The sequence below is a fragment of the Bidens hawaiensis genome, unplaced genomic scaffold (genome assembly GCF_021521415.1).
Source record: "Bidens hawaiensis isolate Kalapana, Puna unplaced genomic scaffold, B.hawaiensis_p1.1 tig00062221_1, whole genome shotgun sequence".
NCBI classification, from domain to species: Eukaryota; Viridiplantae; Streptophyta; class Magnoliopsida; order Asterales; family Asteraceae; genus Bidens; species Bidens hawaiensis.
Window position 1 is genome coordinate 52,147 of NW_027501159.1, and position 27,164 is coordinate 79,310.

At 32.8% G+C, this 27,164-nt stretch overlaps 3 pseudogenes across 3 annotated transcripts; 2 read left to right on the forward strand and 1 right to left on the reverse strand.

Annotated features, from left to right (window-relative positions):
* Nucleotides 1–208: 208 nt before the first annotated feature.
* Nucleotides 209–5,578, reverse strand: LOC143603590 (serine carboxypeptidase-like 45; annotated as a pseudogene). The gene is made up of 10 exons (XR_013148091.1): nt 5,316–5,578; nt 5,129–5,230; nt 4,113–4,208; nt 3,873–3,965; nt 3,643–3,713; nt 2,949–3,230; nt 1,894–2,021; nt 1,715–1,807; nt 1,054–1,171; nt 209–611 (listed from the first exon to the last, which is right to left on the reverse strand). The product of XR_013148091.1 is annotated as a serine carboxypeptidase-like 45 (transcript).
* A 4,580-nt stretch (nt 5,579–10,158) lies between these two features.
* LOC143603591 (putative SWI/SNF-related matrix-associated actin-dependent regulator of chromatin subfamily A member 3-like 1) lies at nt 10,159–13,886 on the forward strand (annotated as a pseudogene). The gene is made up of 3 exons (XR_013148092.1): nt 10,159–11,632; nt 12,400–12,691; nt 13,090–13,886. The product of XR_013148092.1 is annotated as a putative SWI/SNF-related matrix-associated actin-dependent regulator of chromatin subfamily A member 3-like 1 (transcript).
* Nucleotides 13,887–24,021: 10,135 nt separating this feature from the next.
* On the forward strand, nt 24,022–26,933 carry LOC143603592 (putative mediator of RNA polymerase II transcription subunit 26b; annotated as a pseudogene). Its single transcript, XR_013148093.1, has 9 exons — nt 24,022–25,089; nt 25,181–25,249; nt 25,356–25,438; nt 25,606–25,658; nt 25,723–25,865; nt 25,963–25,993; nt 26,095–26,339; nt 26,532–26,622; nt 26,731–26,933. The product of XR_013148093.1 is annotated as a putative mediator of RNA polymerase II transcription subunit 26b (transcript).
* The last annotated feature ends 231 nt before the right edge of the window (nt 26,934–27,164 follow it).

Genomic DNA, 27,164 nt, shown 5'->3' on the forward strand with positions numbered 1-27,164 from the left:
GAGATATTGAAACCGAAAGCTGTATTTGCCAGTTCAGTTCGGTTTATTCAATTTCGATGCAATTTAGTCGTCTCTAAACCTAATTACCTACACCCTAAAGTTTAGTAGCCAGGTTGTTGGTGAAGATATAATTTTAGGCACAATTGGTATGAACAAGCCCATATTGTTCAACCATATCTTAAACCCCTTGTCTAAGATAATGTACACTCATGTACGCAAAGTGTACAAACAACCGATGCACGACGAAGAGAGTAAACTCAAGCTACCGAGTGCATATAGGCTATCCGAAATTTGGGTCAGAATTAGGTTACATAATTATTCTAGTACATAAAACAACACCTCAGGTCCTTTACAGTTACACTACCCGCATATCAAACATTTATTGCGACTCAAGATATGTGAGAAACCGGTTATTCACTAGCCTACAAATGAGGGATTACTCGCTCAGGTTTTTGAGCGATTTCATTGGCAGATGGCAATGGCTTTCCCGCCAAAAATCCTCTTAAAAGCGCAATTGATCGCTCGGGCTGTGAGAACGGGGCTTCGTGTGATGCGCCTCTAATGGTTGCAAAAGTTAAAGCATCGCCATACACTTGTGTCCATCCACCAACCTGCCCAAAGTTAAACTTCATAAATATAAAAAAAACAAAACCCAAAAGTGAAAATGACATAATGAGCGGGTTAGGTAACGGTTCTTATCGGGTTCGGGCCAAATAATATTCTTAAAATTCAAAAAAATCACTTGTATCCTTCTAACTTTCATAATATCATTTTAACCTTTCTAAAACATAATAAAAAAGTTACCCATTCCAAGAACATTAAGCGTCTAGAGTCTAAACGGTTTACAGTAATAACGTTTACTGGTATATTTAGTAAATGTTACAAATAACTACTTTTATTATATTTATTAGGAATAAAACATAACTTAAATCGACCAAAAATAAGTAATTAAGTAAATGAGTTGAAATTGTAAAGTCAAGCAAATATGTAACATCTTATTCATAAAATCCAACTAAAAATGTAGTTGTAACTAGTACGCAAAGGTGAACTAACCTGGTTGCCATTGAACCACGCCCTGTACGGTAGAGTTACGTTCAAACCTAACTGCTTAGCCAAGCCATTGACCACCACTCGTGTCCCAGTTAGCGGGAGCACAGAGTCCTGATCCCCACTGAAAAAAATAAATAGAAAGATTAATCTTTTCAACCATTTTGACCCTTTTAAGCCAATTTTAACCCGTTTCATTTTTAACTGAACTCTTTTAATTGGCCCGGTTAAAATTTTTTTGTTCATTTTGTTAAACGAATGAATATTAGCTCATGTGTCATTCTGCATTTATGTTCGTTAGTTTATGTTTGTTTAAGTTTGTTCATTTACATTTGATAATATATTCACTTAATTTTTTTTAGAATTATTACAATATAGTCTAGTTTTAAATTTTAATAACTTTTTAACAACACATTATTGTTCGCATTACTTTCAAATGGTTTTAACTCAGTTATGTTCATTTGTTTATGTTCAGTTACATTTGTTCATCTATGCTCAGTTACGTTCGTGAACTGTTCGTTTATTTTGTTACCAAACAAACATAACCGTTAGTTTATTGTTCATTTCTATCGTTTGTTTGGCACACAAGACATCTTTCATATGTTTGGTATATATTTAACTTAAAATACAAGCCTACTTATTTATGTTTGGTATATATTTAACTCACCTGTAAACAAGAACCCTAATGCCAGATTTGATGAGGGAGGTCAAGACTGGAGTCATTGGTACCTCAAGATTGTCCATGTCATAGCTTAAAACTCTGTCATTATAAAACAAGAACCGGTCATTAATATATAGTTTTCTTAAATTGATAAAGTGGAATATGATAATGGGTTCGTGTATTACTCGCTACACGGGGTCCAGTTATTCACACCTACAAGTCGAGCATTGAGAGCGGTTTGAACGTCTTTTCAGTTCAAATATTCAATCGTTTCATCTTCCACACAAACGTCTATCTTTGTCTCCTCATCTTGCTGCAAGTGGAAACAGTCATTATGTACAAAAAAAATTTGACCCAGATCTGGAAACAGGTCAAAATGGGTTCGGGCGATAACAAACTTATGTCTGTTTGAATCAAAACCCGTTTTGTAAACAAATAGTAAATTTTTTTGTATGTGCTTAGTGCATCGATTATGCATTAAAAATACAATTTGCATGAATTTCGATTCATTCGACCCAATTCATTTTAAGCTATATATTTTTATTTTACCCGTTAGAGATGTGGCAAAAATGGACACATGACAGGGCCGGGTCGATTTTAACCGAAAACACATTTTGTCCAAAAAATTTTAAACTTTTTACAACAGATTGGTTTGTCAATTAGGATTACAAAATTGGATCATTTCAATAAATTACTTTTAAAAAAAATGCACTGCTTTTATATGTTTGACCTATTTGGCCCGATTCCTTTTAACTTAATCTTTTGTATTTCATGTTTCGATCCATTAAAGATAATACATAATCCAAGCCGACTGACCAATTCCTAACCATGTCGGAATTGCCACTTCTAAATATCTTGGCTTGTAAACAAACCGCACGAACATGTACAGAGCATGTTCGTGGTCGTTTGTTTAGCTTAAACCAAACAAACGAATGGACACGAACAGTTAAACAGGCAGGGTGTTCTTCTTCATGTCCGTTTGTTAAGAAAGTTAATATGTTCGCTTGTTAACAGTATAATGAACGGTTCACGAACGTACATAAACGAAAGAACATAAACGAACCAGACATGTGCTCATGTACTTTTGTTTAACTAAATGAACAAAAGCTTTTGTTCATGTTCATTCGTTTATTATATTAACGAATTTCCTGCCAAGTAGTCACCTGAGCACTGAATATTTTGTTCGCTTAGAGGTCTATTAACACATCATAAACAACAATTAGGAAGTTACTAAACTCACAACTTGCTCGAGAACTAGTGATTGTGAGAAAACGTTTGATAAACAAACGTCAAGTGTGACGTCATACGCGTTAACAAATCGACCAATCTCTTTTGAAGCTTGATTTGCAACTAGAGAGCAAGTAGGTGTATAAGACCTAGCCTGTCCTTGTTTTCTTATAGTTGAATAATTGCATTTTGAGTTAAACATATCATAAGTATCATCTGATATTAATCCATGAGACCAAAGATACTCCCCCCTTGAATTAAAATCCGTATTGAAGTCCAAAAGTGGATTACCTATCTACACAACAAAATAATAAGTTCACCGAAAATGGACCTCTTCGTTATATTTTGTAAAAAGTTAAGGGTTTAATCATGCAAAAAGGACTTCTTTTGTAAAGATAAAAGCCCGGGACTTTATTTCTAAGTGTATAAATAACGTGATATAATCATGTAAAACCAAAGTTCAGAAACTTATGGCCAAATTCAGTTAAGCGTGTGCATGAAACCGAAAAAGTCAAGAAACAGAATTGAAATAACTGAACTCAAACAAAAACCGACGCTTTGGTATTCTGTTTTCGTAAAAATTGAACTTTTGGTTAGGTTTTAGTTTTGCATGTAATTAAAACCATAAAAACTAAACCGAACCAAATTTTGAACCCAAAACCGACCCATGCACACCCCTAAATTCAGTGATTATTAATTTTACTCACTGCAATTCCCTTGAGATTAATTTTGGCTTTTGAGTGAACTATGAGATTTGCGAGTTGAGGAACGTAGTGTCCTGCAAAAATTGGCACCAAGAAACCGGTCAAAACATTCAGCCAAAACAATAATGATAAAAACTATCATTTGTACAATAACTTTAATGCAGAACTAGTCTATCAAATAAGAGTACAAAATTTATGGTATTTAGCTTTTTTAAAGTTGTTGCATAACATACCTGCATAACTTTCGCCCGTGATATAGAAGTCCCGATTCTTGTACTGTGGATATTTCTCAAACCATTTTTCAAGAAAAGCAAGATTGTCACTAGCTGAAATGAGAAACAATAATCATCACATGTGAATTTGACCAAAGGTCCAAAGCAATGATAGCATTAGCTATTAAGAATAACATGGCATCACCTACATATACTTATAACAATAATAATGAGTTATACTTGATAGAAGAAGTAACTAACCTGTAATGACATCATTAGCTGATGTATAAAAAGACTGGTCATCAGAGTAAGAGAATCCAACTCCTGCTGGTGACTCCAGATATAACATATTTGCTTCTGTAATATAACATTGAATTTCCCAATGTTATTTCCAAAAATTATGTAATATATTGCAACATTTAATAAAGTTGCATACATACATTGTAATGTTACAAATAACTTCAAGCATAGCTAATATTGCATATTTGCATGCACCATAAGGAGTTTATATATAATCTGACATTCTGACGTGACTTGTTATTGCAAGAATATGTTATTTCACATAATTATAAGAACATCATTTTCATCTATCAATGTTGTAAATAGTCAGAATTTATGACATAGTCAAATGACTAACTATATATCTGATTAACACTGCTTCAATTCCCAACCACTAATTAATACATTAATCATTTTATAAATTGTAAAATAGCCACAAAACTACATATCCTATAAACAATTGAAATCATTAGGGGCGTAAACGAGCCCAGCCGCTCGCGAGTTTGATCTGAACCGAATCGTGCTTAAACGAGTTTGAACCTAAAAATAAGCAAGTTTAAATAAACGATCTAGCCTATTTATATATTTTTATATCATAAATAATTTATGTACTTAATAATAATTATTATGTTCAGAAAATTTATGATAAAAATAACCAAATCATATATGCTGTGTTATGTATGAAATTATACTTAAAAAGGATATACATAAAAATATATATTAGTTAATTAATTGTTAAAAATATAGTGAATAGTCGAGATCAAGCTTGAGAAACTAATAACGAGTCGAACTCGAGCTCTAGGAGTAGAGCTTATAACGAGCTAAGGTGAAGCCTATTCGAGCTCGAGCTCGGCTCGTTTGCGCCACTAGAAATCACGAAGAATGACTATCTAAATGAATTAGGGCACAAATGTGAACATTAAATGCAGCAGCAACAGCAGCAATTAATAACCTCAACACTGGACTGGAATATTATTATTATTATAATTATTATATACCTTTATTCCAGCTATAACTGTTTCTCACCAAAACCCTACCACTCGGTTTAAACGGACCGTGCTCAACAAAAGCACCTTCTCCAACCGACGAACAACCAGGACCTGCAATTATCATAATCAAACACTCAATTAAACATATATATACAACAACAATTATTATTAGTTTATAATTAATAATTATTATAACCTCCGTTGAACCAGAGGACTAGCGGTTTGGTAGAAGAGTTGGATTCAGCTTCAACGAAGTAGTAAAACAGAGATCTGTTGTTGTTGATGGATATGTAACCGGCGAACTGCTTGAACGTTACCGGCGGTTGGCCGGGTAGTTTGACAACTTCGTCGGAGACTGAAGTTGAATTAACTCCGATCAAACACGCTAATTGCATTAATATTATTATTATCCATGGTGCAGCAGATGACATGATTTCGAGCGAGGATTTGGGACGGAGATCAATAAGCTTGTTACCCGGCCTTACTGCTATGATGTAATATGTAATATCTATGTTTCAATATGTTTAATCTGATAAATAGTCAAATATATATATATATATATATATATATATATATATATATATATGTATACTATTAACAACGTTTTAAATTGATTACAATAATAAATATATTTTAGGAAAATACTGTTTACAAGTTAATAAATTAATTAAAGCAGCTTGTGTGAAGTAAAAAGGGAAGAAGAAAAAAATTGTGATACGGTAGAATCGTAACTATCGTAAATAAACTAAATACTACAATAAATAAACAAGTATAGTAATAATAATTATGAGACATTACTCTACTATTATTTAGTTTTAATGTAATTATTGTTACTTTAGTATATTTGTTGTAGCGCAATAATTCGGTTTATGGTAATTACAATTTTAATCTCTTCACTTCACACATTTTATATGTTAAGTTTAATTGGTATTTGATTATAATACTTAACTTATGTGTGTATTTACCTTTTCTTTTTGCATATAGAACATTTGTGATTGTAATGGTCAGGCAGAAGTCTCCCCATTTTTACATATGCTAATATGCTATTAGAATATTTTAGAAGATACCCGTTTTTTTATTATTATTAAATCTCACTTTGGTAATTTAAAATTGGGAGGTCTTTGTTCATGTCCCTTGCATGACAAAATAGCTTAGCATGGGTTTTTGGTTGGGCTAAATCTCCGTGTCCAGACTGATGTACTAGCTTTTAGTCGACGACGTATCATCATAAAGCACCAAGGTTCCATACTAGGGGAATGAAAAAAAAAGAAGATATTTCACTTTTGAAGAGAGTTTGGAAAATTATAGAAAAAAATTAAATAAATGGTTTCTATGAGTATAAAGACGTATAATTTATAAAGTATTATCGGATAAACACACTTTAAATCTTTAATGATTAATCGCAACACACTTGCATTTTATCGGTAAATGCAAATCCAAAGTAACGTACAACTATTGATGCACTTTGTACAAGTTTCTTTTTAGCTTTTGCTTTTTTCATTGTTTTGTGTTCATACTATTTATGTATTTCAGTTTTCTGTTAAAAGAAGAAAAACTAAAACTAAACAAATTAATAAAAATATTCCTTTTGTGGCAACCTTTCCCTAATTGTTTGCTACACGCACTACTTCTAGAACGGGATCACCCAGACACATTTTTTAACAACGTTTTTTTCCCAATTATACCGGTGACAAAAATTCAACAATCTTCGTATATATGATGTTTCATGTCTGACTCAAAAACTAACATAGACAGAAACCCTAACAACCGGGTAAAATAACCCCTAGCGCTGACACCGAGACTTAAATCCCTAGCGCTGACACCGAGACTTAAATCGACGACCTTTCCTGATAACATGTTCTTTAAATTGTTTCCATTTGAACCGTTTAAGTATTCCAATCAACTTTTTTTTAAAATATCATTTAATTACATATTTACTACCTTAAACTTCATATTTTGTTTACTTGATTAACATGACAAATATTATAAAATATCATTTATATGGTAATTCATTAAATATTAGGTATAAGAAACACATGTAAGTTTGATTATAAATCATCATGTGATAGTTATGTTAATATGTCTACAATGTTAGCGATTTTGATAAAGAAGCCATCATTCAAACTGGTTAGATTTGTTGTCGTATTGTCGCATGTTTTCTAGTTACAAACGAATATATTTTAATAATACAGTTGTTTTTCCAATGGCTATGAACGCGGTGTACATTTGAACATATATATGCACCATGCAGTGTTGAGGTTGTCATGTTACCAATAGTCAAAGATCATATGCTTCTCTTTATCTCTCACTGGTAACTATATATTATTTTCCTTTTATTTTTAGGCAAGTTGCATAAATAGTAAACTAATTCAATATTTATCATTTCTGATTTAAGTTACCTTTAAATATGAAGCAATAGGAATTTAACAGGAAGCATGTTTTCACAAATCTTTGTTAAACTGAATCGAGTGGTTTAATTATGTTACCTTGATGAGGATGACGATCATATACTGATCATGATGATTTGGAGCTCGATGTTTTTAGCTGTGAAGCCAAATGCGACGGAGTGTGTGAGAGGGGGTTTATTTTTATTCTAATGTAGTCATGTACAATGAGTTTTGACTAAGAAAGTTAATATCAACTAATGAAAATAATAATGTATTGTAACTTTTTAAATAAAATGACGTTCTTTGTAACTATCTTACTTAAATGACACAAGCTGCAATATGGGGTGAAGCTAAATATGCAAGAAAGTGTAATTTACTCTTCTTTTTAGTTAATTTTTAAAATATTAAGAAAATTGTATGATTAACAATAATAATGGTCTATTACTGCTATTATTTTAATTCTGCTTTGCAATGATAATCTCCTTTGAACTAAATTCATCCACTATAAAAAAAGGACCGAGTATTTTGTCAACACATAAAGGAGGTTTATCATCATATGGTATGATGATGGAGGATTGCGGATTTTGGCCTGTTTCATTGACAGGTGGCTACATATAAACAATAGTTATAACATCACTTGCTTGTGAGTTGTGACCATTCACTAGCCAAACTTATTTAATATTATCACAAATAGTTTTGTAACGGCTAGTGGAAGTGGTTGCCGGAGTATTAAGAAAGGTTTATCACCCGTATAAAACTCACCTTATTAAAGTTTGAATCTCGATATTTTGTATTTAAGAACGTGAACATGAGTTAGGTATCAAACCTGAGACCAACTGGAAAAAAACCCCACATAAATGGGTAAACTGTATATTAAAAAATTAAATAAAATAGCCGAACATGTCAATATAAATTATAAAATTCTAAATAATGACAAAACGTTCTTAATCCAGCTAACAGAAAATGGGCCAAGCCATGTGGGCTCGACCCAATATAATAAGAAACTACCCGTTACAGATTAACGTAGCCCACTAGCATATAATTCGGTTCCATGCAGTATAACTTTACCCAATAGGCCAAATATATATAAATCGACCCAATACAAAATAACTCGATCTAATACAATATGACTCGGCCCATGCCAATATATTTAGGTCCAACAGATATTAATTCGGGCCAACACAAGATAACCCAACACAATTTAATTTTGTTCAACTCAAAGTAACAGCCTATGGCCTATGCAACTTTTTTCTTAAATAAACCAAGTTATAAAATTTATAGCATATAAATAGGTTTTGCTAAACATACACTCTCTTACATTATATTTACTTGTATCATCTTCTTTAAGTTCTTAGTTAAGTAGTGAAGTAGTGGTCTCCTATATAACGGTGCTAGTTAGTTATTTAACAAGTAGTGGACTAGTGGCCTCCTATATAAATGGTAATAACCGATATGACAATATATATTATGTATATATCTCATATTTGTATTTGATTTTTGTAAAATTCATTCCCAAAATACCTTGGCCAGTTATGTAATTATATATATCTTGATAATAAATGAGAAGATCTTAAAGATCAGAGGACAAATTTCTCTGATTTATCAAAATCGTTTCTCATTGTCATGATCTATACAACTACATAATGACCCCAAGTATTTTTGTATAGGATTTTACAAAATTCAAACACAAATATAGAAAAAAATTTAAGAAAATACACATTCTTCTCATTTTATATACAACTATATATTATTCAATGTTTTCTATGTCGCAACTAGAAACCCATATTATTTAAACAAAGTGATGACCAGCTGACCGTAACCTTGCCTTCAAAACCTTCTACATGAGTAACAGCCTAAAAAAAAGCTCGTTCCGTTATCGACTTTGACTCTTGCATGAGAATATCATTAGGGCTCGTTAAGCCTTAACCGTGTATCTCTAGGTTTTAATTCTTTTGGACTTTATCTATCTACTTAAATTGCACGCATGCGCTCCACCCAAGCTTAGACCCTAGGATGTTCTCAAAATATATAAAATAATTAATTATGCAATAAATTAATTACAATTAATAAGCGAGCTCTGTTCAATCCGAGATCGAGCTTGAAAAAGTGATTCATGACCTAAGCTCGACCTCTATAAAAAAACGCACTAAACGAGTCGAACTCGTGCCTGACCGAGCCAGGGCCCGAATTAGCTCGTCTCATTTACACTCCAATGCTTTCTACGAGCGTTAGAAGTATAAATTCTTTAAGCCGAACTTGAGCTTGTAAAGGTAACTCAAAAGCCGAGCACAAGCTTTATAAATAAGAAAAAAAACGCTCGAAACAACCTGAGCTCTTGGCTATAAGTTTTTCATGAGTCGAGTTAGGGTGGGTTCAAGCTCGAGCTCAAAATTAGACGAGGCAACTCAACTAGGCTCGAGCTCGATTTTGAAGTTGATCGAGCCTAAGTTCGAGCCAACGAGCTGAGCCATGACGTGAATCGAACTTGGGTCAAGTTTAACTCGATTACAAAAATAAACCAACTCAACTCATATTATTTCAAATAAAAGAACTTTTAACCAGTTTTTTTCGAGTTTTTATCAAGAAAGTCATAAACACCGCCCGACTCATTTACACCCCCTATTTTGTCTAGGGCGCTAGAATTACAAATTATTTAAACTCCACCTACGAGGCCACTACCCCCAAAACCTGCAAAAATGGCTACAATTGAAGAAGACGAAACCCAATCATCATCACCACCACCGGATTCCGAAACCTTCATGGCGGGTTTCGTCATCGCCAACATCGTCGGACTCCAATACTACTCGGGTCGAATCACCGGCCGCGAAATGGTGGGTCTTGTTCGCGAACCCTTAAACCAATTCGACTCAAACGCAATCAAAGTCATCAACACTCAATTAGTTCAAGTGGGTCACATCGAGAAGAAGGTATCCAGTGTTCTTGCACCGTTAATTGACGCCAATTTAATCCACGTTGAAGGAATTGTACCCAAAAACCCTAAAAGCAATGCTATGTATAAACCCCCTTGTCATGTTCACGTGTTTGAGAATCTTGATTCGTTTGAATATGTTAGGTTAGCCTTTGTGAGTAATGGGTTGTGTTTGTTATCTGATGATAGCCCTTTGTTTGGGATATCGGAATCGGTCGTTGTGAAGGAGAAGAAGAAGACTGATTTGGATGAGGTTTTTAAGCTCGTTGACCAGAGTTTGAGTCAACGGGAGGTCAATGGGGTTAATGGGGTTATTGAGCCTCCGAAAGATTTGATTTTGGCTGAGTTGTTTGTTCATCAGAAGCAGGGGTTGTATTGGTTGTATAACCGAGAGAATTCGGATGAGTTGCCGCCGTTTTGGGAGGAAACAGGTGACGGGTTTGTTAATGTGTTGACGCGTTATGAAACGGATGAACGGCCTGACCCGTTACGTGGTGGGATCTTTGCGGATGATATGGGGTTAGGGAAGACGTTAACGTTGCTTTCGTTGATCGCTTTGGATAAATGTAAGGTTTTAAATGATGGAAAATGTGAAGTAATTGAAGTGGAAACGGGAACGGAAATGGTAACGGAAACTGAAACCGAGCTGTCGGTTGTTAAAAGTCAGAAAAGATTACGAAAGGGTAGTAAGAAAGAGAAAATAGAAGAATTAACGAGTCGGGTTGGACCGAAAATGACACTGGTTGTTTGTCCGCCTTCGGTATTTTCAACTTGGATAACGCAGTTAACCGAGCACACGAAACGTGGGAAGTTGAAAGCGTATATGTACTATGGGGACCGAACGCAAGATGTTTCTGAGCTTCAAAAGTATGATATAGTTTTGACAACTTATAGTACATTAGGTAGTGAACTGGGTTCATCTATGATCCGATAAAGAAGATAGATTGGTGGCGTGTGATCTTGGATGAAGCGCATATTATTAAGAATCATAAGGCTAAACAAAGCAATGCTGTGAATACGTTGAATGCTAGAAACCGATGGGTTGTTACTGGTACACCGATACAAAATGGCTCCATGGACTTGTTTTCTCTCATGGCGTTTTTGAGGTTCGAGCCGTTTTCGACTAAAAGTTATTGGGATAACTTGGTGCAACGGCCTATTGCGCAAGGGAAGGCAAACGGGCTCTCAAGGCTTCAGGTAAAAACGAGTAAATTTATTAGAACTGGTTAAAGATGGCTCCTATTCATAATGGGTAGTTTGTAGTGTGGGCTGGGTTGGTTAACGGTTTAATCTACGAACACTGTTTTATCCACAATTATTAATAGTTACTTGCATTAAATATGTTTACAAAAATAGTTAATTACAAATACACTTTAGAATTTAGATGACTCTTAAGTTTTAATCTGTTCGACCCGTTTTCTTATTAGCTAAAAATTTGGATTTGGCCTGTCACGGATATTTCATAACCCAAATTACCCGTTAATGTGAATTCTTGTTTTTGTCAGCTGCTTTTAACTTTTAAGAATGTTATTATTTTTTAAACATGAGTAAATTTATGACAACTCGTGTTCTTTAGAGGCACCAAAACGGGTGGGTCAGGACTGGTTTGGGTTCAAACGGGTTGTGTTTAAGCTTCAAAACAGGCCGGGATGGCCCACAAACATTGATTAGTTTTGTTTCTATTCTCATTAGTAAATGTGTCAAATATGGTTACATAATATATGTTATTAATTCAGGCAACAAGTCAATAATCTACCTTTAAAAACAGTACATTTTACGTGCTTGCAACCGTTAAAAATGCATTTTTGATGAGTTTAATGACCCGTTTCTCCTTTTAAGTAAGTTATGTAGTTATCCCGTTTGACTCTTTAAAAGTAAACGGATCAGAATTACGACATATTTTATCATACAATTCGTGTTCTTGACTTTTTTAACAGCTTCTAAAAAAGTTGTTTTGTTTTTAGGTATTGATGGCAGCGTTTTCTTTGAGACGAACAAAAGATAAAGCGCAAATCGGGTTACCTCCGAAAACCGTCCACACATGTCACGTGGAGCTTTCTGTAGACGAACGGAAGTTGTATGATGTGATGGAAACCGAAGCAAAGAATTTTGTAGAAAAGTATATTGCTAGAGGAGAGGTGACATCTAATTACTCTACTGTTTTAAGCATCATTTTACGCCTTCGCCAAATATGCACACATACAGAGTTGGTCCCTCCAGATATTAGATCGTCACTTTTGTCCTTCAACTTTGAAGGTACTTTCATTTTCCATCTTTATTTAATTTTCCATTCGTGCATATATTTTTAGAGTAAATTACACGGTTGGTTCCTGTGGAGGGTGGACTGTGGTTCGGTCCAAGTAATATTTATAGCAATAGTAATAAACATCAACGGTTAAACTGTAAATTTTAAAAGAGTGAAATAGTAAAAGGGTTGAAGTGTAACTTTTAGAAAGGGCATAATTGTCATATTACCTGACCCAGGGACTGTTTATGAAAGAGAAAAGTGTAAGTATTGACTAAAAATGCAATTTTTAAACATTCGGGACGAAATCCAAATTTTGGCTCAAATCACACGGGACCATCTGTGTATCACTTAGTTTATTCTTTTAAGCAGTCGACTAATCGCGTTCTGTTTTCATCTAAACTTTTAGATGCATCAAACAAACCCGAACTTCTTAAAAAGCTAGTTTTACTACTACAAGACAGTGAAGATCTAGATTGCCCGATATGCCTCTCACCGCCATCTAAAATAATAATCACAACGTGCGCACATGTTTTTTGTGAAAGCTGCATAATCCGAGCGATAAAAAGCTCAATATCCGTATGCCCGTCATGCCGCCACAGGTTAACCGAATCCGACCTCTTTTCACCGCCACCCGAGTACGCCTCCGAGGTCGACAATGCCACCTGTAAACCATCTTCCAAAGCAGCAGCTCTTCTAAAACTTCTAGAAGCTTCTAGAACCGAAAACCCGTCAATAAAATCCGTTGTGTTTTCCCAATTCCGTAAGCTCTTACTTCTACTCGAGGATTCGTTAAAACAAGCTGGGTTCAAGACGTTACGTTTAGACGGTGCGATGAGTGCGAAAAGGCGAGCAAATGTGATTCAATAGTTTGGTGATGTGGAAGCGGGTGGGCCCACAGTTTTGTTGGCGAGCCTTAAGGCTTCGGGTACTGGGATAAACTTAACCGCGGCTTCGAGGGTGTACTTGATGGAGCCGTGGTGGAACCCTGCGGTTGAGGAACAGGCGATGGATCGTGTCCATCGGATCGGGCAAAAGGAGGCGGTTAAAGTGGTGAAAATGATTGCTAATGATAGCGTTGATGAGAGGATATTGTTGTTGCAAGAAAAGAAGCAGAAGTTGGCTAAAGAGGCATTTAGTAACAAGGAGAAAGGTGAGAAAAGAGAGATTAATTTAGCAGATCTTCGTACCTTAATGTCTCTGTGAAGGCTATGTCGTTTCGGTTGTTAGATTCTTTGGTTTTTGTGGATTAGACGGTTTAGATTTGCCCGTTTTATGAACAAGTAGATGTGTGTTACATTTTCATCTTAAATGACGCATATATGGTACAATCTATATTTTTAACGTGTCAAATCTGAAAGACTATATTTTATCTAAAACGAGCAGAAAGTATAAAACTTACACTGGAGTCTATATCCATCATCTTTGTAACCGCGAATCTAAGTGTATAGAGATTTATTATCGACATCTTTAATGTTTAAATACAAACTCGAAAAATTTAATTTGTACCTCAAGTCATTTCGAATTTTACATCAAACATCAACATATGTATATTACAATTTTGTTCATAATTGCCACAGCTGCAATTCTATCATGTAACTTACATTGTATCAATGGGTGGTTGGTTATTTGTTAAGTTTAAGCTGTTTAGTGGCTTCAATAATGTTGAGTATAAAGCGATAAGTTATATTATTTTATAACAATGTAATTTTAACTTTAAAAATTTAAACTTTTGGTATTATTAAAAAATAATAAAATTTATTATTATTTCTTTCATGTTGATCCCTTTGTGGCACCTATCATAGTGCAACTTACATTGTATCAATGGGTCGTTGTTTTTCAAGTTGTTTAGTGACTTAAATAATACAAAGAGAATTGTAGAAGTAGAACTATAAAGTTTTAGACTATTTAAAAAGGTTGACATACTTTACTTCGTGTGGGGTGGGTTCTCCTTAGTGGACATAACCACCATTTTACTATATCTGGATGTCTAAAAATACATCATTCATTCGGTTTGGACCACCAAAGCCAATCAATTTCCCAACATGATGTTATACTTGAGACACAACTGGAACGGAACCATCACAAAAATACTTATAAGTTTTCTAAAAAAATAAATCAGAAAACCGGTATGTTGTTGGTTATTTTAATATTATTGGATTAACTTGTTGATTGAGAAAATAATGTTAGAGATTAAACGAGTTAGGTGGCTCGAAATTGTGAGCTTGATTTAATTCTAAATATTTTATGTTCTTTGGGCTTTATAATAACATCGGGTTTATTATTTAAGCAATTGGACCGTATAGGCTAAAAGTTGACACGTATAAAAATGAGGATGTGACGGACCATATAATGATTAGAGGGTCCGTCTAATCCGTCAGCTTGGCCCGCTAAGGCTAAAATTTATCTTGACATTATTCTTACTTTCGTTTATATGTTCTAAGACTTTATACATGCTTAAAAGATTCATTATAACTTTTGTAACTAGATATTTTTGAGGTTTGAATGATAATGCTTAATGTATAAAAACGAACTTAAACGAGTCTAGTGATACTATACCTCTCTTCCAAGTTATACACGATCTAGGGAGACTTGGTAATATTTCTAACACCTCTGGAGCGTATAATCAGAGCCTTCTCTTAGCTAGAACGCCTTGGTTTGGCCTTGCACTACCTTAACGCTTCGAACACTCGCTTACCTCGCTTGAAAGTGTTTGATATAGATCCTTGGTGATATGTGAAGTTTATGGACGATCTAAACCTTTTTATATAGCCTATGGATCATATGATGAGTCATCATACACGTTGTGACACGTTAGGGTCGACTTTAACACATTTTTTGCTGACCCAGCTGATGAGACGGGTTGTCTAATAATGAGATGATCCGCGTATAACAAGGCCGTCACAAAATTGTACGCAGATGAGAGACCCTGTCTCAAAACAAACTTAATATCTAAGTTATGAATGAGACAGACTGTATAACAATGAGACGGTCCATCTCATCTGAAGTTTGGAAAATTACAGATAAGACCCTAGACTTAAGTTTGGCCGAATGACAGTTTGGTCCCTCGATTTATAAAACATCAAAACGAAGGTCTGAACTTTATCCTTACGCATTTTTATGCCTTTTCTTTGTTCGCGATTTTATTCCTTGGCTCCTTTTAACTTTTAAAAATTGTCAAATTTGGCATGAAATTTTCGGGTTGTTGCATGAAGTGGGCTTAATTGATCTTTTAGGCTCATATACAGGAATTATTTTGGCAAAATAATGATCGATGTTTAATTCCCTAATTGGTATGGCTCTCTCAATCGAATACATACAAAGAGAATAAACAGTTATGGGTTCTCTCTCTACTTCTTCATCTAATAAAAGTCCAATTCCATGATCAGAGTTCTCTATCTAATCCGATAAATCATTGTATGCAACTCGCAAATATGTTTATCTTATAGTGATTACACGATTCAAATAACGATCCAGGTTGCAGTTTCTTCATCTACAGTCGCATACAATATTACCATGTTTGTTTGTTTAATTGATTGATTTTGGGCTATAGACTACACAATATATACAACGTTTGTTTGATATAGTGATATGATAAAGTGGATTTCAATTGAGGAGGAAGCGCTGCCCCGTGCTTGACATAACATTGACGAGGATCCATGTGGGACCACATTATGACGAAGTTTCACACTATTGTGGGATGTGAACCGCATCACACCAACCAACAACTTTGTTATAAATTTCGTGACATGAAAACGAATGTCTTAAAGTTTTACGACAATTTTCAACAATGTAAAGAAGAAATGAACCGTGCACACCATTGTGTGTTTTCTAGCAATTTATCCTTCTTTTGCACACCTACGTGTGTTTATTACATGTGCATTTATTTATAATTAAACAATTATATGGAAATTCAATTTGCTACATGACGCACAAAACTAAGAGGCCAACATTTAAAAGTAAACAAAGGTACGCATTTCATTTCGTTATAATAAGTAGATACATCCATTTTATCCGAACTTAAAAGTGACGTTCCTTTTTCTTTCTTCCATTGGATATAATAAAATAAAAAAAAGTCTCTTTCCTTGTTGGTAGCCATTATATATTGGGAAAATTCAGAAAATAGTCTAAAACAGGAGAGATAAACTAAAAATAGTCTAAAGTAGGTTCCATTCTGAAAATAGTCCTTCAAAATCTATCTCCCATGTGAGATTGGGATTCGTGACGTGAGATTTGGGTATCCTATCACAAACTGACACTGTCCTTTCACAGATAAAGTTTCATAGAAATTTCACTTAGCCGATAGTTTTCAAGTGAAAATAATTTTCTGAAAAACCATAGGTTTGAAATGAAAGTTGTCCGTACACGTGACGTTTCGAAAAAGATGATTTTCACGTTTTTTTGAAATGCATCTCCTCGGACGCATTTCAAATGAATTTCGTCTATTTTTGCATAAAAAGACGTGTTGTCAAAAAAGATAGATTATGTTACAAAGTATTTTAATTCGATAGTTTTTTGATGAAACTTATCTGTTTTTGCATAAAAAGAATATATATTAGAAAAAGTTTTTTTATCCACCCACCGCCATCATTCACCACCCACCGCCATCATAACCACCACCACCCACCGTCATCATAACCACCACCACCCACCGCCATCATCAACCACCACCACCACCCATCGCCATCATCCACCGCCATCACCACCACCCACCGCCATCATCAACCACCATCAACCACCACCACCACCCACCGCCATCATCAACCACCACCACCCACCGCCATCATCCACCACCACCACCCACCGCCATCATCCACCACCACCACGCACCGCCATCATCCACCACCACCCACCACATTCTTAACACTTGCCATATTTTTAAAATTTTTATAAAAATCATCTAAAGAAATTAAATTCGTTGGGAAATTATCGTATTTTTAAATTTTTTTGAAAATCATCTAACAAATTTTTCGGATTTTATAAAACTTTAATGAAAATCATCTGAGAAGATAAAATTCAGAGCTAAATTATTGTTTCTATTAAACTTTTTTGTAAACTAATCGATTTTTTTTACTTTATTAAAAATCATCGGACAAATACTATGTTTTTTTGTAAACGTATCGTTTTTTTCCAACTTTTTTGAAATTTAACGTAGCTGACGAAATTCATTTGGAATGCGTCCGAGGAGATGCATTTTAAAAAAACGCGGATAACGATGACTTTGAAACCTCACGTGACGGACAATTTTCATTCCAACCCTATGGTTTTTCAGAAAACTATTTTCACTTGAAAACTATCGGCCAAGTGAAATTTCTATGAAACTTTATCTGTGAAAGGACACGTGTCAGTTTGTGATAGGATACCCAAATCTCACGTCACGAATCCTGATCTCACGTGGGAGATAGATTTGGAAGGACTATTTTCATAATGGAACCTACTTTGAACTATTTTCAGTTTATCTCTCTTATTTTGAACTATTTTCAGAATTTATATGGAATTATCTTTATTCTATCAAATATCTCTGTATTTCAAAACAATTATTATTATTATTATTGTTATTTTTTTAAGAATATATAGTATCCAAGTTTAAAAGTATATATTCCAATAAAGTCATTTATGCCATTTTTTTTTCAAATTAAGTCACTAAACCAAATCGAGTCTCATCAGATTTTTTGTGCGTTAAGAAGGTAAATGAGTAGAAAATGTGAGGGTCGGAATTTATAATATGTGTAGTTATGTTTTAAAAAATAAATAAAAGGTTATTTATATTAAGAATCAAAAGATGTAAAATTGAAATAACCTACAATTGCTCATTTTTTTTAAGTTTGCCACATATTTTTTTTAACTGGTAAGCTATGTGTGGTTTCTTAATTATATATTGTGTGCTTAGTTTATGCATAATTATATAGTGCTTATGTGTGATTATGGTGTGAGCGAATTTACCCTTCACCCAAGGACATATCTCTCGTTCAGGTGGTTTCACATTCTTTATATATTAACTCACCACTATATATGGGTGTGTGTGTATGTATGTATATTTATATATACATTATGTATTTTATTGTAATGAAATAATGAATCATTTTAGTGTGCGAAATTTGGGAAGCCAACAAGATGCAACACGTGCCTTGAAGCAACGTGTAAATGTGGTCACACCATATATAATTACAAAAAAAAGAAGAAAAAAACCAAACATATTTACACAAATATATAAATAGTTACGCACAGTTTTAGACAATGTACATTAATAATCAAACATCGTATATAAACAATCACACAACATATGTTTATAACTAGTGGAATTACCCTGCGTGTTGCCCCGGGGCAGCTTAGTAAAACCTAGGCGTATGGTAACAAAACCTAAGTTGTCGGTCCCAGGTGTTAAGACGGTAAGTCGAAGCGAATTCTGTTGATTTTCATCAGATATTGGAACCAAAACAAAAACACAAGTGGTATTCAGATGGTTTTGGTTATGTTTGTTACGATACCGGAATTAAAACAAAATCCGGTGCGTCCACACGAATTTGGTTGAATTCAATCATGTTTGTTACGATATTGAAACAAAAACAAAATTAGCATTTGGTCGGTTTTCCTTACGTTTATTATGGTACCAAAATTTAAAGTATAAAAAAACAAAATGCCGCATACAAAAAAGGTGCCGCAAACCGGCCCAACGAGGCTTTGCGGCACCGAAGTTTTCTCTTATACTTATTAGTAATGGTAATTACGTATAGTTATTGTACAAAACAGCACGTTGGCTATTCAAATATATATGTATAGGCATGTATTGAATGGCGGATCTACAAAGCAAATGGGTGGTTCTCCAGAACCACCCGAGTTTCGAAATTATAGTGTATGATATATAGAAAATATTAGAGGGAACCACGTTATAAATCAAGAAGGAACCACTCTACTAACAATATGAGTGTTGGTCTAGTTGGTAAGTTGTTGGTTTTGTAAACTGAAGATCACAGGTTAGGCCTTTCATACCAGCGGTTTTTTTGAACTTTTTTTTTAAATTCGGCTTTATCTTAATTATATCACAGGTTAGACCTTACACTATAATTGTTCTTGATGTTGTTAATTGTTAAGTTTTAGTTTTAGTTTGTTAGTTTTAATTTGTTTGTTAGTTTGTAATTGTTGATAAAAAAACAATATAAAATATGATTATATGCTTTGGTTAGACTTACTTTGTTGAATGGTTCATTAGCTTTCTATTATGTGTTTTTTTAATTTCTAATGCGGTGTATTTTTTATTATTTTATCGTATTTTTATATAAACTTTTTTCAAAACCATCGAACTGACCCGAACCTCAAACCAATCCATATAAACTTATATGTATAAACAATCTTTGAAAAATAACCCATATGGTTTAACTCTAGCAGTCTAGCTCATTCATTTATTGGGGTTAATCAATACTATTTAATATCACTTTCTACACATATCATTTTATTTTTATTATATATATATATATATAATTGATTCTTTTTTAGAACCACTTTGAGTTTTAAGAAATCGAAAGAACTCAACATAACAATTTTTTTTCGAATTTTTTTTACACATGTGTAATACGTAAGTGTAAGTGATGTACAAAAAATTACGGCATTTTTTACAAACCGAATCGACCTTTTACACATGTGTAACTAACGTTTAAACTTGTGTAATTATCAAAAATACGTGTTCTCTCTCCTGCTTCATTTTTTAATTAAATTTAATCTCAGCCACATATTTCATATCATTTAATTAAATGTGTGGTTCAAAATTGAGTTCTTAAAGTTCTTAAAACTCACCATGGTTCTCAAAATAACCATCCCCTATATATATATATATATATGGTTTGAATCAAATACAAATGAAATTAACATGCTAATTATAAGAATGAAGTAGAGTAATTATGTAATCTGCCTATACTAATAAAATAAAATAATTCTGGACACATGGCATTCTGAGGATGATTTCCACAATCAAATTTCCGCCAAAATCACTTCTCTTTTATTGATTAAAAAGAATAAAATCTTGGTTATAAATATAGTATTGATTATTAATTCATCATACCGTATTAATTGATCAATCTCCATTAATTGAATTATTAATGCCATAATTATATTCTAAACATACATACTATTAAAAAAATATTAATATAATAATTACGTGTCATAAATATATTTTCTTTAAAATTGAAATATATATATATATAAGAGTTTATGTTTGAAGAGTAAATTAACATTCAATTTTTTTAGACATCTTCAATTCAAAGAAAACTATAATAATTTTTTTTTTATTTTTTTTTACAAATATTTAGTCTTAAAAATCATAGATAAATTTCCATTTTTATATATATTATAAGATTATTGTGATATTTAAACAACAATGTGTTTATAAGGACAACATGAAAGGTGTTCAAAAAGGAAAATCTTGTGTCTTTTTTGTCTATTACCGGATATGGAATGTATAACATTTTTGTGAAAAACTTTAGCTACATCTTTCACATCAAAAGGCCTCATTATTTTAAATGTTGCTTTCAATGATATTGTTTCATTATTCTATACTCATGGTAGAACAACTCATTCTCAATTTAAAATTCAAATATATTTAATAATATAAAACGACCATATTTGTAATACATTTTTTTAACATAATAAAGAGACTTAATTATTTTTTTTATTTGTATAAATTATTCATTGTAATTCATACATAAAATTATCCCATGTAACACACATGTTTCTAAAGCTAGGTACAACATAAAGAAATTATATACAATGCATGACATGCTTACACTCTTTAACTCTTTTATGCTATCACAGCTTATCTTAAACTCACATCCTTTTAGCAAAATAAATATTTATCTAACTCTTTAATACCGTTAGACTAAACGTTATTTTATTTCTTAACATTTTAAAAAAATATAAAATAAGTCGGACTTTTTTTAAATGGTAGTCGAATTTATAGTTAAAGACGACTTCAACAACTGATTTTTGTTGTGATCTTTATTGATACACATAAACACTAATTTATTTATAAATATAGCTGATAAATTAACCTATATATGATTTTTACTAGGAAGTATACAAGGTATTAAATAATATAAGTTATGAGGTTTAATCATACTTAACATGCTATTATGCTAAGATACTTTCTAACTTCATAAAACTGATTGATGGGTAATATCTTATTAATTTATCCATCTACTTGTCACATTAAGTCATTAACACTATTATAATGTATGTAACTTTTCATTTTAAAATATTTAATAACATAATAACTTATGTATCATTATAATAAAGACATGTTTAAAATATAAAAAATAACTATGATAGGACCCAACCGCGAAACCATACACCATCCAACTAATTTGATTATGACCCACTTAATTCATTTATTGTAACTTTTGACTTTTGACCCCCAATTTAATACATTTTATTATTGGTAGAGTTTGTTACCGTCAAGCTTTACGTAGATATCTTATGTTACTTGACTAATATTTATGTATTTAATGCAAAAAGATACTTTTTTAAAAGGAAAATATAGATTGTTCAATTTATGTTTGATTTTCACGTGTATAACAAGTACTCCGAGAATATCTATGTTTCTATATAATGAAAGAAGTAAGTTATTAAAAAAAAAAAACCTCCGAGAATAATCAATGCAATTAACTCTTTTTTTTTTAATTGAGTCATTAAATGTACTTAAAGCACAAAGTAGGTAAAGTATATCTCAAATTCTCAATAGTGAATTATATATATTTAAGTTATATTATATATTGGATTAATTTGCATATTTTCTTTATTTTGTATGATGCCAATTACCGAGGTAACGTGGTCTACAACTTTTTTCTGAAAACACAAACTTTTATAAAAGACAAAGAAGAAACGGCTCAAGCAGTAAATCGTCATAACATAAAAAGAAGGAAAATACAAATACAATCACCATCTAAACATGTAAAGAACTTTCTTATATGTAAACTAGTGTAGAAAAATATAAGTTTGTGTATAACTTTGTTTATTTAATTTTGGTTCAAGAAAAATCAAATACTCTAAATAATAAAAATACATTGATTTTAGTTTTAATATTTTACCAATAAAAACATTTTAGTATATCACTAATTATTAATTATATGGTCCATGAACCCATTAGAAAGTAGAAATCACTCATTAATTAACATTAAATTTTATTGGAATATTAGCTCTTAATTTTAATACCCATGATTTCTTTCACCCGGGTTGGTTTTTCAATACTCGGTTATCTCTTAACCCTACGTCTAAATTTTTTGTAAGGTTCAAATCAAGTCACATTATTTCACAAATCTCTAAAGTCGATCAAAATTAGTGATACACGTTACACATAAAATATAAAAAATCGTAAGATCAGTTATTTAACCATGCACCCTATATTGTAGGTCCGTTCAGAGAATTCTCATTTCTCACCCTCTTTCTTATTCAAAAATGTCTTATGTTTTAATATAATCACTACTTTTCATGTATTTATATTAATAATTTCAAGCTGAATAAAATTATATTAAAAACTACTAAATTTTTCTCTCTAATTTTAATTAAATTATATTTGTTTATATTTTTATCATTAAATATTCTCTCTCTTCCACTTACAGATTACAATGTGTTATTGAAAATTTTTAAATATAAAAAGCGTTACATTTTCTCTTTTCTTCACTCAACACTTTAAATTATAAATCCTCACTCACATAAAATATTGGATTTATATTATCGTGAGTGAGCTCTATATATTATATAGAGTAGTTGTAAGTGAAGAAGATAAATAAACTATTGTTCATAAATAAATTTAAAGAAATACTGTTCATCTTTTATAATTTTATAATATTTTTTAAAAGTGAGTGTAAGTGAAGGAAAAAGAAAATTAATTTTAAAAGTAAAAAAATATTAGTTAATTAAAAACGAGAGAAAAAATATAAAACATTTTAAAGTGACTGTAAAGATGGAGATAGTGAGATACGATGGAATGCAATAATATAATAAATGCTATAATATTATGATATTATATTGTTTGCATTATTATTATTATTATTATTATTATTATCTTTGGCGGTCAAATAAAAATAAAACAAATTAAGAAAACACATACGTTTTTTGTTTTTGTTTTTGTTTTTGTTTTTGTTGTTTATCTGATCTGATGACTCCGCCGATTGTTTTGTGAGAGACACCAATTGAAGTCTCAAAAAGGTGGATTTGTACTCAAATAAATAAAATCTTCTCTCTTTTTTATTTTCACACAACGCCCTTGTGTTGCGTACACCTTGTTCCATTCCATTCCATTCCATTCCATTCCATTCCCATCCACTTGAAACTCAAACAATTCCCCCCCATTAATATTATTCTTATTACTTTTTACACCCATCAAATTCTTCATCTCAGCTTCTGTAAAAACCATCTTTGCTTCATTATCTCATCAATTCCTTTCTGGGTTCTTCTCAAATCACATCAAATTGTTCGTATCAGATGTTGATTTTTGTTTCTCCGATTGACATGTTATCTTGTAATTTTTATAAGCTCTTCAAATTCGATGTGAATTTGAGGTTTTAAGCTTATGGGTGTGATCAAGATCGGTTAAAGTTTCGATTTTGATTCTGGGTTTAATCGGATTACTTCTGAATTTGAAGCATTTGATTGAATTTGAGGTTTTGGATTTATGGGTGTGATCGAAATCGGTTCAAGTTTCGATTTTGATTCTGGGTTTAATCGGATTAGTTTTAATTTTGAAGCATTTGATTAATAATTGAATTCTTGGTGGATTACTTGTATCTCCAAAATTTTCAAATTTGATGTGAATTTGAGGTTTTGGGTTTATGGGTGTGATCAGGATCGATTAAAGTGTCGATTTTGATTCCGGGTTTGATTGGATTAGTTAAAAATTCGAAGCATTTGTTTGATAATTGATATGGCGGGTGTACGGATGGATTACTGGAGGGAGTATTTTCGGGGTGCGAATGCGGACATTTTTGAGATTATTGAAGGGGCGATTAAGTTAGCAGCTTCTGATTGCCCGAAAGAATTTAAAGTTAGGCGAGATAGTATTGCTCAGATTTTGTTTTCGTGTAAATTGTTTAAGTGTTCGGGTTGCGGTAAAGAGGAATTAGCCGTACCGGTAGACGATCAAGAAAATCATCATCATGATGTTCATCATGGTGATGTAGGGTTTAAAGATAGTAGCAAAGTAACTAACTTTTCTAGAAATGACGATAACGAAGAAGTCGAAGATGATGATCATGATGATGATGAGAATGATCATAATGTAAAGGGTGATGAAAGTAAGCATCAAGTTAGCAATTATAGTTATGGAGAAGCGGAAGCCCTAACCGATGAGATTGAACGAGAGTCTCAAACTTTTGGTGAAGTTGTAAGGATTAAAGAGATCGTTGACAACAGTCGAGACAAGGTTTATCTCTTTTACTTTGACTAATTTTATCAAAATTTGTTTATTGTTGTGTTAAATGTTAATCATAGTTCTTGTTTTGTGCATTTGTTAGTCGGCTTCGGTATTATGCAATTCGTTAAGGAAGCTTCAGTTGATGTCAATATCCGTCGAAATACTCAAGGTTTGTAACTTTGTATATAACTTTTAACCTTATTAATCACTAAAACCAGAGTTGTTACTTGTTAATGTTATAGTTCACTTATGATCATTTATTCATATGTTTTCAGGCTACCGAAATTGGAAAATCAGTTTATGTTCTTCGAAAACACGCATCAAAAGACATTCGTGAAATTGCGAAATCATTAATTGTGTATGCATTTCTTGTCTATTGTTTATATAAATGAACTTTAAATCCAAAGCCAGTTTTTAGGTTCTTTACTTAAAAATTTGTTTTGTATAGCACGCGCCCTTATCCCTTAAATGGATATATGATTAAACTTTGATCTCATATATGTATATGTGAAATGTGAAATGTAGTGTGTGGAAAGGTATGGTAGATGAATGGGTCAAGGCTACCGCAAAGATGACTGGTAACTAGAAATCTTTCGTGTTATTATTTTTTTATTTCGAAAGTTTGTTGATTGTTGAAGTTAGTTTAATTATTATGGCAGTGTCTGAAAGATACCCCCGAGTCGATGAATCCATCAGTTCTTGATGAAGAGGAAGGTTTACCTTCACCTCCACTAGACGATTTAGGGTTTTTGAACCCTCATTCATTGTCATTGGACTTAACCGAGGTATGATATGATTCGTTATAAAAAGTAACATAATTCGGTTTTGTTACGTTTATAGAACATTTATTGATGGTTTTTATGTTTTTATTGCCATTTTCAGAAGTTCTTTGATGACGTAGATGATTACGGAAGTAAGTTATATAGCTTACTATTTATAGTTTTATACATATGATACTCGGGTTTCGTTTTTAATTTTTTTTATTGAATTCCCGTTTTGGATGTTGCTTTTTAGATCCTCGAGAAAATGAGAACTGTAATAACGGAAAGCCACCGACGCCGCCAGTGGAAAAGCGTAACGTAACCAAGTGGAAGCAACAGAAACCGTTAGCCGAGACAACCAAGGTCTCGAAACCAACCTTGGTCAAATCGCCTGTTGTTGGCTCGACACCCAAAAGTCGAATGAATCCAAATATGGACCGCAAGTTGCAAACTTCTGGAAAACCGACACCCAAGACCCCGGCGGTTCCTCAACAACGCGTAAGTTACCCTAATGTATTTACTATATTAGGGTTAGTTTTCGATAAATAAGTCGTTGATAATTATCCGCTCTTTAAATATAAGTTACTTCACTCTTGAAAAAATATAAGTGGTTTGAATAAGCATTCAAAAACACTCAAATAGATAATATTTATGTTAACTAATTTTCTTTTATTGTGTAACCTTAAACAGAAACCAATGCCTTCGGATAGGGAAACCGAACAAGACAAGCTTGAAGCCACCAAGAGGAAACTTCAAGAACGCTATCGAGAAGCTGAAAAAGGTTCGTATAAACAATTCTTGAGGCTAAAGTTGATTTTAGATAATACGTCGAAACATGCATAGGTCAAAACATTTTTAACAATGAATGTTTTGCGCGTGCTTGTAACAGTTAAGAAACAACGGACCATACAAGTGATGGAGTTGCATGATCTCCCGAAGCAAGACGTTGCCCCAAAGAACCAACATTTCAGATCCGGACACAACCATTACCGACATTGGGCTAAGGGGCGGTTTTAACTGTTGGTGGGCCCTGCGGGCATAAATCAGGTGGCTAGTTTAGTTTATCCACCAAATAATAAGATTTTTGGGGTGTTATAGTTTAGGTTAAATGGTGGTGTCACAAATTGACTTTGTTGTATAGACTATAGATTAGCATATACAACCGCCCCCTTTATCGACTTCTTAATCATTTGGCTAATTGGGGTAGGGACCACACCCCCTCCCTACCCCACCCCTATCTCAATACATGTGACAAGAGCATATTCTGAGACACATTCTTGGAAGCACATATATATATGTGCATTTTAGTAGTCAAAGCATGTG